The sequence below is a fragment of the Argiope bruennichi genome, chromosome 2 (assembly GCF_947563725.1).
Source record: "Argiope bruennichi chromosome 2, qqArgBrue1.1, whole genome shotgun sequence".
Lineage (NCBI taxonomy): Eukaryota > Metazoa > Arthropoda > Arachnida > Araneae > Araneidae > Argiope > Argiope bruennichi.
In genome coordinates, this window is record NC_079152.1 from 35,798,096 (window position 1) to 35,811,141 (window position 13,046).

A 13,046-nucleotide genomic window follows, 5' to 3' on the forward strand; every position below is an offset into this window, starting at 1 on the left:
CTTCGATATTTAATGATTTTATTTTGGCAGGGTTTTTTTTTTTAATTTTTAATAATTTATTTCTATGAAAAATTTATGATCTATTTTTTCATGATTGGTTTAAAAATACATTTTATTTTTAATATTTTCTATTTCATGATGTTTAATTTCCTGCATAAATCACTGTGATAAGCATAGTGAAATTTTATAATATTATAAAAAAAATTATAAATAATTAATTTTTTTTCTTATTTTCTAAATCTAAATATCTTTTTTTTAATGTCCAATTATCATTTTTTATACTTCTTAATTATTATTATTATAAATATATATAATTTCAATTCTTAAAGTAATATCCATCATTTTTTAGAAAGATCCTTTGTTCTTATTTTTTTCAGTATAAAACCCACAAGCAGTCAGGTTTATCTGGGCTATTGATGATTTTTTTTTTTCATTTTATAATTTCACAACCCTTAGATTTTTCTTTTGTTACAATGTTATCAAAACAGCCATTCATCGGTACTGGTGGAATAAAGATCCTTGCAGAGGAAACAAGAGGACGTATGTTTTAGGGAACATTTCTTTAATGATCACATTTCACACAAAACAAACACAAACACGAAAGACAAGACAAGACGTTGCCGCGCACACAGCTTAACAGAACAGCATCTTATCTCATTATGATAACAATCGCAATGCACTGTGCGATACGTACCTAATCACTCATCGCCATATATATTATCAAAAAAAAAAAAAAAAAAAAAAAAAAGAAGACAGACTAATGCAACTGCTACACGATTTTATTTCTATCTATAGTTCTTAAAGAATGTAATAAATAAATATGAATTCTTTGTACATGTGTGTTGCACATTCTTTGCAATTTGCATGTGCTTATGTAATAAAATAGACGTTTTCTTACTCATTTGACTGTTCAGTAGTCATGATGGCTATTGTTGCGAGAGTGTGAAAAAGCTCCCTATGTATATTTACCATAATACATTTTACACATTGGTGTCAGAACTGATGCACCGTTTCAGTCAAAGTGCAACTTTCTTTACAGCAATTAAAAAAAAATCTTTTCATAATTAAAGCCTGAAAATTAGTTGTCATATATGTATAATATTATGAACATTAAAATATTTAATCCAGATACTTTAATTTTAGAGTGGGGTGGGGTTTCCACGTTTCAACCTTCACTCAGAAAATACGCATTTCTCAGTTGATGTCTATCTTAATTTGTACATAGAAAAACAACAACTAGTTAAATATTTAAATATTAGAGATATTATAATACTAGTAACAATGGTATCACATTTTGTACCCAATTCTGCCGATGGATTGTCACATAAATTTCAATTGAATAATTTTCTATTATTTTATTCATGCTTAATCAAAACGTTAAGCACAAATATTCAAAATACTTGTTTATTGTAAGTATAGTAAAATTGCAAATATATGTTTAATTTTGGATTATAGCTGTCGAAACTTTCGAATGTGTTTCTAAGTACTTTTAGTTTGTTGGTTTGTAAATGAGCATGAAATATAAATGAAATTTTACTTGGGTTCTTCCTTCACAATTGTAAATCTAACTGAGAATATATGTCCAAACGATTTATGGAAAAGGTTGTAAGATATTTATTGCATTGATACATGAGGTAGGCGGCTAGGAAAGATTATTTTCCCGATAAAGGAATGAAAAGAAATTTATATAACAGTAAAAACGAAAGTTTTAATAAATTAACAGATGTATGAAGACTTATTGTTTTTTCCAAGCAAATTTGAGGCATCATATTCCAATAAAACAGAAATTTTGATTCTTGTGCAAATAAATATTTAAAAAATGTAATAAGCTTTGAAAAATCAAAACAATTTATCAAAACACTGAAGAAGTGTGAATGGACCATTAAAATTAAATTAGAAAATCATATTTGAATGTTCAGTACTGCATTGTTCGCCATAATGCCTGATAAAACATCAAAGGAAACCATAAAATCATGTTTAGAATTCATATCATCTATAATATTTCATTGTATATTCTGAAAAGCTCTGAGTTCTATTAAATCTGACAAAACAGACTTTCGTCATAACAACATACATTAGATCTATGTGGGGTTTTGCAATGAAGTTTTGTACTTCGAAAGGTTTTTTTTTAACTATTTCTTTCGTTTTTTATGCTAAAAAATATGGAATGCGTAGATATATAAGAAAGGAAAAGTTCATTCCATCAATAAAACATTTATATCACCAATGGTGTTTTTCTTCTCACTGTATAAATTTTGTTTTCAATATATTTCGTTTTTGATTTATGACCTATAGAAATTGTGTTTGACTGTGGTTAAAGAAACCGGTAATAAGTATATTTTGTTTATTTAAAATAAAAAGAGCAGGTAAGAAGTATTAATCAAAATCATAGTTTCTTTTGATTAATTTGTAAAATAAATTTATTTAAATATCAATTTGGTTTTCCAATGTCAATAAAAAGGAGAAATTTTATACTTAAATATTTAATAAGACATTAAATAGTCGAATATTTTTGTTTATAAATGAATTTTTCGTTTTAACGAGGAAATGTTTTCATTTCATCTTACAGTATTTTCATTACATGACTATTTGTAAGACTTCAAATATACAAATAGTGCACAAAAATATACAATATCTATCTAATAATTTTAATCAAAATAAATAAATTTTTGACTAAGTTAAAATACACATTTCGCTTTGATTTGTTTGCTTTAAAAAATTCGTTTATTTGATAAATAGGTCCAATCGTTTATTGTCGCTTATTTTTTGCCCGACTTCGAAATTAGTGTTTGTTTAGAGCTAGTGTATTGTTTCGAATTTTTAATACTACTTTCCTGCAATGTTAGTTTCATCACTGAAAAGAGCGATTTACAGACTTTCTCAATTATTGCCAAGCTAATGAATCGCGAATTTGGTGGCAAATGAATATTCGCTCTATTATTATTATGCACACAGTTATTAAACACGATTATTATTCACTCAAAAGTCTGTTAACCCTTTAAAGGGACATTTTTTTCTAGTCATATTATGTTAAAATATTTTAGGAATAAGAAAAGGGATTCTTTTAGCTTATTAGACAAATTTAATTTGAATAATTAATTTGGTTAATTAATAATTAAGTAACAAATCAAGACACATCATTTTGTGTGAGATAAAGAACTGTAGCATCTAAATTTCTGTCTTTCTAAAAAAATTTGTCCGAACTTATGTCAACCTACAAAATTTCATACAAAGATTGATAAATTTGGTGGGAAGTATACTTCCCACGGCCCTAGAAAGGGTTAATTTCCATTCTCTAGTCGCATGAGCTGAACATGATCGCCGACTTATTATTGACTTGACTGACTATTCAGCACACTACACGATGTTACCTCTATACTAGAGTATAAAATTCGGCACAATAGTCAATATTCGAATCACGACGAAAAAATCTCACGAGCTCAATAAACAGGCTGACTCCAGCTCTGTCACTTTCAGCCTTTTATACCTATCAAGCAGCACATAGAAACTTTTTGAAGAATTGTAATTTTTTGCGTCCTAATGGTCACATTATCAAAATTCTTGTTGATTCTAAAATCTTCCCTTTTGGCCCCTAAAATTTATCAACAAGCCGATAAATGCCTGTCAAATTTGTTACCACTCTCATTGATCTGTCATCCTTTCAGCATCTATTAGAACTGTCTGTAAGACCGTCTTCCTAAATGTGTCGGGAAGCAACATTACAAATTTGTCATACATGCATTATTGATGAGTTGAAGCTCATCAAACATTTGATGACAGCCTTGTTTGCACAGGAACAATCGCTAACTGCAGCATGAGTCTGCATGACCCCAACAAAAACTGAACAATTTGCAAAACTTATCTATACACCAAAAAGGAAAAGTCATATATGTAAAAATTTGTTTTCAATTTACATTCCTATTCACTGTCCTCGAAATATGCCCATGACTCTGTCCTATAGGTTTCATTATTGACTGGTGATAATATTCTGTTGGGGAGATGTAGTCCCCTATTGCAATTAGTGATTGCTATGTGTAAATACCATGAAGAATGGCAATACACACTACAAATCGTTCAAAAGTAAAGGTAACCAATAACTTACGAATAATACACCATGAGTGCTAGTAGCGATCGAAACATATAAGACTTCAGAAAATAATTATTTTAAAATTAGATTTCTTAAAATCGTGTTTAAATCAAGAATCGTAAAAAAATGTGCTAATTTAAGAAAAAAAAATATTGCATGTTGACTAAATGAACACAAATGAAACATGTTTAGTGTAAAAGTTTTTGGTTTCTTTTTCCATATTCTCATAGTTTGATAAATGTATTTTTAACTCGTGGCATTCTTACATGTGTTTATAACTATTGAAGGAACCAATATTTAAAACATGTATAAAGATAAATGGCTCACTATTTAAAAACGATACACTAGAAATTTAATTGCAATCCAAAAGTCTATCATAACTAAATCGCATGTGAGAAAAAGTCATTTATTGTTTGGAAGAAAATACTAATAAAAATTTTAAATAACTATTTCTTTTTTTAAAAATTAGGCTTAGTAAGCAACGCACAAGTGTGGAGAAAAAAGTAAGTCGAAAAAAAAAATGTCGAAATGATTTTTTTTTCATTGATTTTTAAAATCTCACTTTCGTTTTCGTTAAATTTTGGCAAGCAAGTTTAGTAAATGAATATCTTTGACATTTCCAATGCGCATAAATAATTCCCAGTTTAACTTCAAGTTGGCAGAACTGTTGGCGCCTAGTGTAGATAATTTCATATCCATGTACTTATGAAGTCTACCAATTTGCATGGAGCCGATGAACGAGTAAAAACATAAGGAAATGTAGGAAACGACTTTTACCTCAAATAGCGTACCCGACTCCATTCCTGCGCATAGTTTTGGAAGAAGAAAATAATAAGGGGGTGGAAACATTGAGTTGGTCTAACGTCAGGCTGAATATATATTGCTTCATTATCGGGAAATGTTCCTCCTGCTGGAAAAAAGGAATTTCTAAAACTCTGAGTCAAAAACATTAAAAAGATAGAAAAATGCAGTCATCTAACAAAGCCTGCCATAATCTAAGACCGTTAAAAAGACGCATATTTTGAGTTTTTTTTCCCCTCTGCTCTCCCTCTATACGCTTACTTTTTTCTTCCCTTCAAAGCTAAAAGGCAGAATTCTTATTTTTTTACCCGACAAAACATTCTGATATTTAGCCATTAATATCTCGAGAGGTCTACCTTCAAAGCGGTAACCAATAGCAACTAATACATATTTAGGTTATTGTGATTTTTATGTTGAAAGCATCTATAAAGTGATTCGCTTGGATGAAAAATATTTTTTTTTAATCTAATGGACCGTACATAATATCCAACATTCTTCCGCACTACCTAAATAAAAATGTAAGCAAAAAATTCTTTTTTCTTTCTTAAACATTTTATTTCTTTGTATATTCAGTAATGTTTGCTAGGTTACTTTACTTACCTCTAATACTATTTTGTTATTTCCTCGATGTTATAGGCATTTACTTACATTTATTAGTTTAATGTTGAAATTATTAATGTCATAAATCTATCTAAAGAATCATATTTGTCAACGCTAATGCTCCTCAGAGGCAACCCTAATGGGTGAAGAATATCTAATTCATCCACTAATAAAAAATATCAATGCTTGATGTTTGTTTTCAAGATGATATAAAATATCCATTTAGAAGGCTGATTTCTTAGAATTATAGAAAAGAAGGAACACAAAACTCAAAATGAATATACAGTGAAACCACTTTGCACATCATTTTGCCTTTAACATGACTCATTCTTGCTCATTGCAGTATTTTTAAAAAAATAAAATGTCTTTAAAGCATATCGCCTTTCTTAAACATTCAACAAACACATCGGGTATTTCTTTTTAAGCTCTGAAGAATAAAAGTAAAAATTATTTGTGCCTGGAACTTCCTAGATGAAAATACCTTAGGTTTCATTCATTTGACAATAGCACAGGAAATTGATTTTGGAAAATTTAGGAAAATTAAGGAAAAAAAAACACACACATCTGAAATGAAATTGATACCATTAAAAGGCTGAATTGTTCACTTTTAAAGTGGTCTAAATATAGCTTTTAGACTATAATATGTTCTAAGTATTGATGGAAAAATGTTGAAATTTTATTAATTTTTAATTAATTATCTATTTAGAGATCTTTCTGAGACCAATAATGAAAAAAATTACTACATGCCAAATTTGATGATAAATTCTCTACCCTATACGATATTTTAATATATTTTTCCATCATGCAACTAATAGAAATAATATTGGCCTAAAAATAGTTACTTTAATCTATTTATACTTTTTTTCTATACAGTGCTATTTAAATAGCAGGCCCCATATTAGGCGAGTAGAGGTCTTCTTTGATTCAAATAGAGTAATTAAGAGTTGGTTGACAGATAGGAAGGAGGAAAAATTTTGTATATTAATAAATTCTATAAAAGCTAAATAAAAAACATTAATATTTAATGACATCATTTTAATGTTATAATTTCTTTGATTAGATTAAAAAAAAAAGAAAGAATGTGTATATATTTTTAATCAGGATATTTTCAATAAAATTGGTGTTTTAAGTTTTAAATATTGTTCAGTTATTTAAAAGTTGTATTTTTCTTATTTGAAAACATTTTAAAAATATATTAATATTGTTTGAGATATATTTACAAAATTTGATTTACAGTAATCAAATGCCGTAAGTTAATCAAAAATGTTTCATTTGGAACTTATTTGAAACGAAGTTACAAATGAAATACTGTTTCTAAGAATAATTCCTGCAATCAAAAATATTTTAACGGGATTGAGTTAAAAAAAAAAAAAAAACATTTTTGTGATTCAGTAAAAATAACTGATAAAATTAATGGAACTAATACAATTATAATAAAATCTCCGTGACATATAATTAATTAAAAAAATACTAGTTTTTAAACTTGTTGAGAAGAATAGGTTATTAACAAATGCAATTTTCTGAAAACACACTTTGCTATACAAAGATTGGGAACATTATACAAAGCTATATAAAGATTGGCCTATTGATCCCTATAATATATTGCAGTATAAACAAGAATAATTATAAATCGCCGTGGTTAAATTCGGCAGAGCATCTCATTTCTGATAAGTTGGTCCCAATTGTTCAAATCTTAGTCACGGTGTTTTATTTAAAGACTAGAATGATTTTATTTAAGATTTTATTTATCGTTTATCTAAGATCTGGAAGGTTCTATATCTTTCTTAAATATTCAGCATTCTATATATGTATAAACATTGTTATATGTTCTCAAACATTCTGTATATGTATAAAACATGAACCCCATCAATGATGGGTAAGTTCTCTCACTCTTGCTGTTTTGAATGAATTGCTTAGTTCTAATAAATCTAATTGTCTGTTTAAACTAACAGTGTAGTTCTTCACATCTTCATGACAATATTATAGATATATTGTAAAATAGAAAAATTTCGAATTCGAAAACTTCCAGTAAATTATAATCAGAAATTGGAACAAAAACAACAACTTATACATTGTAATCTCTAGCGTCTATGGATTTTTAATTAGTTCGAAACAAGAAGCAAATTCACGGAGTAAAATAAAAGAAATAAAATTACACACTCGGAATATTAATCCATTGTTAGACGCGTATTGATTTTTAAGCGAATATCAATTTTAATTCTAAAAGATGGATTTCATCAGTCTATTTATGTACCAGTCACTTTTAGCTAAGGCAAGGCCAATTTAAACACGGTTTTTCTTTTATTCTCTTGGGATTTTCAATCACATCCCAAACCTCTCGAACTGCAACGATGCTTTAATTAATAAAAATAAAGCAGTTAATGATTTTCCAATACTGGTGAAAGCAAAGCTCTCGTTCTTTTTCTTCCCCAACAAGCATGCCTAAACAAGAGACGGCATCATCTAGTCCCATTTCTACTGGTCCTGCTTTGCTGAAAAATCAATGCCCCGAATGAAACTGGTCCACCCCTCAAGAGATTCGACCCGAACGGATATCGCGGTCGATGAAGTAAGTTATAAACCTTTTCCCAATATATCGAGGGGGAAGGGGGGCCATCAATATTGAATATTTGACTCCCGCACGTAGTCTCTTTTAACGACTCTAGGAGAAAAGGTTACTTTATTTGGTGGTCTGTAAGACGGAACCCCCAAGGCTCGTGGGTGTATGTCAAGGGGAGGGGGTTTGACACGTGAGATTGCATCGCACGTGACCCCATTTGAGGACAGGATATTTGCGCAAGTGTTTGTACAGCTCTTCATGCTGACGTTGGACCGCTTTAGTTCAGGTTGCACCGTTAGCTTCCAAAGTACTAAATGACCGGAGAGATTTAGAATAGAGATTTGTGCATCGATTTATCGAGATGCAAAATTGGAATCGTTTGCACAGTGACCGATTCGTGGAGTGTTCGAAAATGATACCGGGTCGCTCGCTAGCGTATTAATGCCAGAGTTGTTTACGAGGATGCACTCTTTTCAATACTTTTTTTTTAAAAATCAAAGTGTAAAAGAGCTCACTTGAAATTTATAATATTCAGCTAAAATCATTGATTGGATTTCTGCTGATCAGTGAGTCGAAAATAAAAGGAGTCTGTATTATTTTTTTTGCAAGAAATGAACAATAAAAATTATAATAACTAATTTCTTTTAAACAAATAGTTGTTAAATATAATCAGCTAATACAATTAATATATCAGTGTTAAAATTTTTTTAATTAATTTTGTTTAATGGTTTTCATTTTTCAAAGAGGAAGATCTTTTTAATTATTAATTAAATGGTATTTGTTCTATATAATATATTTTTGTTGTCTTTTATGGAAAAATTGTTTAACAACGAAATAATAATAAAAAAAAGTTCATAGTTTTAAATACATGAATATATATAAATAAAGAGATTAAATAACTGCAAATAGCTTCCTAAAGATAAAAAAAATGTCGAATAAATTTTCACAGTGAAGACAAACATTATATATTAAAAAAATCATGTGCAAAATATGAAGATGTTTTTATATTTTATGAATTTAAAATTTTATTCATTAATCGTCATTTTATTCATGAAATATGTTTTTGATCTCTGAGTCTGTTTGAACAAATTGAAATATTAGTAGGGTGAAAAAGAACTACTCAAACATTTAAAAGAGAACGATATAAAATCTAAATAAGTTCAATTTGAAATCTAATATCCATTAATCTAACATCTTTTGTGGGGTTGGAGTATATACTTAATATTTTATAAGGTTTAATGAAAATACGAAAAGAATAAATGCTCCCGATATATGTTATTAAATATTTCCATAATAGCTTTTTCAATAAAATAATTATGTTTTAACGATTAAAATTGTGTGAATATCATTTAAATATTTATGAATTAGTATTAGTGTCATTTAAGAAGAAAACCACCGGTAATAATTTGCAAAAAATTAAGAATATTTTCCACAAAACTGACATACCAACACCGTTTTCTAGTCAATAAACGTCTTTTGATAACTATCCGCTAATAATAAAGAAAAGTGGAAAAAATGAAACTTTTCTGTTGATTAAGATAATTTATATATGAAAATATATTCTGTAAAAGGAAAATATTATATAATATTTAAGGGAAATGAAATATCTTTTAGAAAATATGAGACACAATTTTATGCAGTGTATGAACAAAATGCAATTTTTAATATATTTTATTCCATTAATTTTTAAAAAATATTTTTATTCCATTACATGGCTTATAAAATTATTTATACATTTTAAAAGTTACATTCTGAGTCTTAATTATTTTGTAGATTAATAATCAATAAATTCAAAATCAAAATATTTCATTAATTAGCTGCCTTTAGCACTCATCTATAAGTCGAAAATATTGTATTTGTTAGTTTTAACTAAATCTCTATTACAGGGCTTTCTTTTTTTTTTCTGATTTTTTTTGTTCCCGATTATTTATTTTTATGATTAGATATCAAATCGTTATAGACATTAGGGACAGGGACATTTTATTTTAATATACTCACCCTCATTCTTTTTTTTATTTTTTTGCGTAAATACAGTTTCTTAATGTAAGCCTATATAACATATAAAAGTTGACTTGGTCTTTATTGACTGATCTTGATAACATATATAAGTTGACTGAATTTATCTTTTAGTTGTGCATCATTTTTCTCTGTACTGTAACTTCATATATTCTTATTCTTCTTTAGCCGTATTTTGTGACCAGATGATTCGCTACAAATAATATTTACTTAATTTTCAATTAAGTCTTTATTGTAACTTGCTCTTTAGGTCTTACTCAGCAAAATATTTTTAAATATCAAATTTCGATAAACAAGCCGCTTGTGTCATTTTAGAAGTCTTACAGAAGTTTTACACTCTTTTGTTTATTGTTCTCTAAGTCTCCTTGATTTTCTATCACCTCATTCAAAAATTGAACAATAAACGAAAACGAAAGTGATTAGATTTCAATTGATACAGTAGTTTTTTGATGAAACTAAATACATATCAAAGGATTCTTATTTGGATACTTCTCAGATTCATAAATAATTTAGAGTATTTGAATTAAAAAGAAATTTTCATGCTATACGATCAATAGTGTAATCTCATACAGTTATATTATAGTTAAAGAGAAGATTATATAAATGAGCGTACTTTGAAAATGTTTCGTTACTGTTTACTTTTGATGTTTAATCTTACACTTAGTACAAAAGAATGTTCTTTATTAAGAAGAATAAAGAAAGAATGTTCTTTATTAAATGCATACATTAAACAGAAACTTATTGATCATTATAAAGCAAGTCGCATTTTCATTTTTTGTCTGAAGCAATGAAAAGAAATATAAGAGAAAGTGTTTGCCGCAATAATGAAAACAGTTTGAATTTCATGTCAGTAATTAAATATATTGTTATTACATAAATTTAAAATACTTTTAAAACTTTCTTAAATATTTGCAAAAACTTGTTAAATAATCAAATTAATGTCATTCAAATGAACACTTTTTTAAAAAAATTAAAATGATTTAAGATTTATTTATGTGCTATAGTATTTTCTGCACTATTCAGAAGAAAAAAAATTAAAATTTTGCAAAAATTTAATTAATTAAAATGAAAAAAATAGTAATAAATTATCTGAGATGTATACTTCCACCCTCTCAAGTATATCTGGGATACATGTAGCAGTTTGAATTTTAAAATGATCTTATCCGTTGAACATTAACCCTCACTCATATTCTCCTTCATTATTTATTAAGTTTTAAGCCTACATTTTGTTCAGGCTCTAGGAAATTATCATTTAATGCATATTATAATTGCTGTAAATGTGAAATTCCAATAATTTTATTGAAACAAAAAGTGAAACCCCACGTAATTGTGATAACACACCTTTAAAGAACGTACTTATTTCAAATTTATAGATAAAATATTTTTTTCATTTTGAATTCAGAAGTAGGAACTATAATTATGAATGAAAAGATATAATATTATGGATGTACGATACGATTTCAATGTATTCCCGGTCGAAGGGAATACATTGAAATATCTGAGAGTTTCAATAGCGTATAATGATGCTTTATTCTTCACAAAAATACGAAACACAAGTAACAAAACGTTGTTAAAGTATGTACTTAAAAAAGAAGCACTTGTTAATAATCAATAAAATATAAGCAGCAAATAGTAAACATTCATAGCAGCAGAAGGCGTCAAAGAAAATCTACAGGAAATTAATATTCAAAGCAAAGGCACACTTGACTCCATGTTTCGCATGAGCTCTGCCACTTAGTTGTTTATTGCTCCTATCAATGGGCCTCGAGTGTTCTAGAAGAAACAGTGGAATTCGAGACCTAGCAAAAATATCACCACAAATTTGGAATCCTTCATTTTTATTGCCAAATTGATCGCCAAGTATATCGGCATGGCCGGACATCAATGACCTGACTTTCATTCATCATCCCTTAGAACTATCGATTAACTCACTATCCTTATGTTTAAAATAACTGTATGGAGACATAATGCAAATTGGCCAAAAATTATTTGCCTTTGAAATGCTTAGAATCATTTTCAATCGAAATAAACTATTGGCAGAAGTTCTACTAATTTAACACGAATCATTTGACATATATTCCAATAGTTATCTCGCGAGCTGATGTGGCACGGAACTTTTGAGATGAAGGTTGCTAGTTCAAATGCCGTTTTTGTCACACAGCCACAACTCGGAAGTCAGAAATCATTTCAAAAAAGCCCTTGTGTTGCTTTAAAATGGAGTGTTCTTTCAAATGGAGTGTTCAAAACTATAATTATATTTTTAGTTAAAAACAAAGAGACGCAACGCATTTACCGCTTTATTTCTTAACAGGAAATTAGGGAACGTTTCCGTTTTTATTTATGCAGACTATTCTGACATAGCAGTAATTTTTCATAAAACGAGGAAAACTATCGAAACCTTTAATGTATGCTCTTTTTTTTTTTGCGCATTGCGTATTCAATTAGCGCTGAGAACTCCTTAAATGGGCACTTTTGTTGTTTCATTGAATTTAATTAAAGTTCTGAAGAAATTTCAATTCTTTTGAAAATAAATGCAATATGTACACAGCGATTTTTTTTATTTCATTTATTTAAAAGAGCTATTATGCTGGCAGATTGAACAGAAATGATGTTTTCTCCTGAGAATTCATGAATTGTGCCGATTTAGCGTTCTCAAGTCTGTTGTTTCTTAAAACTTGTTGTTTTAAAAAGACGGCAGATTATTGTTAAATTTTTACTTTGACAATTTAAAAACCGAAGACGATAAAAAAAAAAAACGAAACGCTTTGAAAAGAGCCAATATTTATTAAAAAATCTATTTTCAGAATTCTCGTAAAAATTTCAATTAAAAGAATAAACAACATATTTTAGTACGAAGCATTTTTATTGACTTTGAATAATTTGTCACTATGTATAAACACATTGTTTAACACTTTCTAGGGCGATGGAAAGTATGCTTCCCACTAAATTTATCAATCTTTGTATGAAATTATGTAGGTTGGT

The 13,046-nt window shown here is 28.2% G+C and overlaps 1 protein-coding gene across 4 annotated transcripts in view; it reads right to left on the reverse strand.

The window, feature by feature from the left end:
• LOC129958118 (protein artichoke-like) overlaps positions 1 to 13,046 on the reverse strand; it is a 433,828-nt gene that overhangs the window by 322,363 nt on the left and 98,419 nt on the right. Inside the window, exon 1 of one of the 4 annotated variants that reach the window (XM_056070323.1) lies at positions 4,865 to 5,096. The exons of the other annotated variants lie outside the window; for them this stretch is intronic. The gene's annotated coding sequence lies outside the window, so the exon portion shown is untranslated. Of the gene's footprint in view, positions 1 to 4,864; positions 5,097 to 13,046 lie in introns of those variants that run through there. 4 annotated transcript variants of the gene reach the window in all.